A 4,005-nucleotide genomic window follows, 5' to 3' on the forward strand; every position below is an offset into this window, starting at 1 on the left:
TCCTGGGCACTCTGACAAGCCGTTGTCCCGGGGAAGGGAGCCCTGGACGCCGGGGACTCGTGGAGCCCGTCCTGGGCACTCTGGCATGCCGTTGGCCCGGGGAAGGGAGCCCAAGATGCCCGGGACCCGTGGAGCCCGTCCTGGGCACTCTGACAAGCCGTTGTCCCGGGGAAGGGAGCCCTGGACGCCGGGGACTCGTGGAGCCCGTCCTGGGCACTCTGACAAGCCGTTGTCCCGGGGAAGGGAGCCCCGGACGCCGGGGACTCGTGGAGCCCGTCCTGGGCACTCTGGCATGCCGTTGGCCCGGGGAAGGGAGCCCAAGATGCCCGGGACCCGTGGAGCCCGTCCTGGGCACTCTGACAAGCCGTTGTCCCGGGGAAGGGAGCCCCGGACGCCGGGGACTTTTGGAGCCCGTCCTGGGCACTCTGGCATGCCGTTGGCTCGGGAAAGGGAGCCCCGGATGCCCGGGACCCGTGGAGCCCGTCCTGGGCACTCTGACAAGCCGTTGGCCCGGGGAAGGGAGCCCCGGACATCCGGGTCCGTGGAGCCCATCCTGGGCACTCTGACAAGCCGTTGGCCCGGGAAAGGGAGCGCCGGACACCCAGCGGAGGACTGCCCGGGACCCATGGAGCCCGTCCTGGGCAATCTGACCTGCCGTCGGCCCGGAGAAGGGAGCGGCGGATGCCCGGGGGACGAATGCCCAGGACGCATGGAGCCCGTCCTGGGCACTTTGACATGCCATCGGGACGGAGACCCGGGGGACAACTGCCCGGGACGCATGGAGCCCAACCTGGGCACTTTGACATGCCGTCGGCCTGGAGACCCGGGGGACGACTGCCCTGGTTGCATGGAGCCCGACCTGGGCACTCGCCCATGCCGTTGGCCTGGAGACCCGGGGGACGACTGCCCGGGACGCATGGAGCCCGACCTGGGCACTTTGGCATGCCATCGGCCTGGACACCCGGGGGACGACTGCCCGGGACGCATGGAGCCCGTCCTGGGCACTTTGACATGCCGTTGGCCTGGAGGAAGGAAGCCCCGGGTGGTGTTACCCAGGCATCGCCCATCTGGTCCCCCATGGCAGAGAACCACCAGCCTGGGAGGGGTGTCCAATGGTACCTTGCCCCTAGAAATCCGGAGGAAAATTACCCCCCTTTCTTGTAATCTGTGCACACGAGGTGACAGAGGGGACCCAAGGCGTGAAAGTACCCGACCACCTGGAGCCCTCGCTGGGATCGGGGAGGCAAATGGCACCTCATAGGGACTTCCAGGGAAGTTTGGCCATCTGGTTGCCCCATAGGAAAGCGTTGCGGGCGACCAGATGGCCGAGGCGAGAGGGGCGACCGGATGGCCGGGACCAAAATGATGCCAATCTGCCTGCCCCGAGCCTCCGCGGGAGGGCTCCCGCCTGCCCTTGCAGGGCTCGGGGGCTGCAGGGCTCTGGGTCTGCAGGGCTCGGGGGCTGCAGGGCTCTGGGTCTGCAGGGCTCCGGGGGCTGCAGGGCTTCGGGGGCTGCAGAGCTCCAGGTGCTCTGGGGCTGCAGGGCTCCGGGGCTGTAGGCCTCCCCGGGCCCTGATGGACCCTCCGTCCCCCGCGCCCGGACCGGTTTGCAGGACGGAGGGATATTCCCGCACCACCGAGCCCTGCCGGACCGGGCTCAGACCCCGGGCCAGGTCCCGGCCCCAGTCCCGGCATTCCGAACCCTAGGCCAGGCCGGGGAGAGCCTCCCCCGGGCCCCGATGGACCCTCCGTCCCGTGCGCACCGTGACCGGACCCCCGGCCGGCTTGCAGGATGGAGGGGTATTCCTGCACCACCGGGCCCTGCCGGACGGGGCTCAGGCCCCGGGCCAGGTCCCGGCCCCAGTCCCGGCTTTCATAACCCTAGGCCAGGCCCGGGAGAGCCTCCCCCCGGCACCGATGGACCCTAAATCCCGGGCGCACCGTACCCCCGGCCGGCTTGCAGGACGGAGGGGTATTCCCGCACCACCGGGCCCTGCCCGACCGGGCTCAGGCCCTGGGCCAGGTCCCGGCCACAGTCCCGGCTTTCCGAACCCTAGGCCAGGCCGAAGAGAGCCTCCCCCGGGCCCCGATGGACCCTCTGTCCCGGGCGCCCCGGACCCCCGGCTGGCTTGCAGGACGGAGGGGTATTCCCGCACCACCGGGCCCTGCCCGACCGGGCTCAGGCCCTGGGCCAGGTCCCGGCCACAGTCCCAGCTTTTCGAACCCTAGGCCAGGCCGGGGAGAGGGCCATCAATGGAACTCGTGGCCTGCCGGACTGAGCTCAAGCCCCGGGCCCGGTCCCTGCTTCTGAATCCTGGCCAGGCCGGGGGAAAGACCCTCCATTGGCCCCCATGAAGGCCCGGAACCTCGGCTGGCTTGCAGGACGCAGATCAAGCCCAGCTTCTGAACCCTAGCCCGGGAGAGCCTCCCAGGGGCCCCCCCGGTGGACCCCCTGTCCCCAGCACCCGGACCCTCGGCTGGAACTGAGGAGGGTTAAGCCCAGGCCACGTCCTCTCCCCCCCCGACGGCCTGCCCGGGGAGCCCATTTTTGTCGACTATTAAGCCCCCACGTAGTGGGGGCTTACAGAACTTTGGGGGAGGACAAAAGTTGGAGTTAGCCCAGCCACCAGCCCGCAGGGCCATCTGGTCGCCCAGCCCGCAGGGCCATCTGGTCGCCCAGCCCGCAGGGCCATCTGGTCGCTCCCCTGCCCACAGGGCCATCTGGTCGCGCAGCCAGGCGACCAGATGACCCGGGACGACCCAGCGCCCGGACGGCCTGGGAGGGTGCCGTACCCAGTCGCCCTTGCAGTCCAGCGAGGGTGGCCAGGCGCTGCTGCTCGCCTCCCTGCTCGACTTGCCCATGCAGCAGTGGGAAGGGGAGTCCGGCGTCCGGAGGCGGCCCAGGCCATCTGGTCACCCCGCTGACCCGCAAGGGAAGGTGTGGCCCCCATCCCCGCACCCCGGTGGGGCAGGGACGGGAGGGGGAGGCCCCCGTGCCGCAAGGGCACGTGGTGGAGGCAGCCTCCCGCAGGCCCGCGCTACCCCCTCCGCGTCCCTCCTGCCGGCCGGGCGGCAGAGGGACCCACCCCTGTGTGTGGTGGAGGAGGGCGTGCGCGGGCGCCCACGCGGCCCCGGAGGGAGAGACAAAAGCTTGGCTCAGAGGATGACTTTCAATAGATCGCAGCGAGGTAGCTGCTCTGCTACTTACGAAACCCTGACCCAGAATCAGGTCGTCTACGAATGATTTAGCACCGGGTGCCCCACGAACATGCGGTGCACTAAGGGCGATGGAGGCGGCCCCCTTCCAACTCGCCGTTACTGGGGGAATCCTGGTTAGTTTCTTTTCCTCCGCTTAGTAATATGCTTAAATTCAGCGGGTCGCCACGTCTGATCTGAGGTCGTAGTCGGAAGCATGACGCCGGAGCGTCAAAGGGGGGTTTGCCGGGGGGGAGGCCGGGACCCTGCCGGAGCAGGGGGGCCCGGCGTAAACCCCGGCAGACCGCGCGCCCTTTTTCCCACGGATCGGATCGGGTTTCGCCCTCCCCGGGAAGCCGGCCGCGGAGGTGGGCGCCCAAGGCGCGCGCGCGCAGGCAGCCGGTGGGACACCACAGACAGCCTCGCGCGGCACGCAGCCAGGCGCCCTGGGACGGGTCCCGGGGCGGACCGGTCGCCTGGCCCCTTTCTCGGGGGCCAGACGCGCCGGCGGCGTACCTCCGCGGCAGGACCCGGCGAGGGACCCTGCCACAAGCGATCGGGGGGGGTCTGAACTTGTGGGGGGACGAAGGGGAAGCGGAGCTAACCCTGCGACGGCCCCAGCCGCGTCCCGGGGAAGCCCCGGGGCGATTGACGATCGAGCGACCCTCAGACAGGCGTAGCCCCGGGAGGAACCCGGGGCCGCAAGGTGCGTTCGAAGTGTCGATGATCAATGTGTCCTGCAATTCACACTAATTCTCGCAGCTAGCTGCGTTCTTCATCGACGCGCGAGCCGAGTGATCCACCGCCAAG

General features: G+C 69.9%; 1 non-coding gene across 1 annotated transcript in view; it reads right to left on the minus strand.

Annotated features, from left to right (window-relative positions):
• Positions 1 to 3,855: 3,855 nt before the first annotated feature.
• LOC144801567 (5.8S ribosomal RNA) overlaps positions 3,856 to 4,005 on the minus strand; it is a 154-nt gene continuing 4 nt past the window's right edge. Inside the window, exon 1 of the ribosomal RNA XR_013605372.1 lies at positions 3,856 to 4,005. This exon is cut by the window's right edge and continues 4 nt beyond it. This is a non-coding gene — a ribosomal RNA (5.8S ribosomal RNA).

Source organism: Lissotriton helveticus, chromosome 12 (genome assembly GCF_964261635.1).
Source record: "Lissotriton helveticus chromosome 12, aLisHel1.1, whole genome shotgun sequence".
Classification (NCBI taxonomy): domain Eukaryota; kingdom Metazoa; phylum Chordata; class Amphibia; order Caudata; family Salamandridae; genus Lissotriton; species Lissotriton helveticus.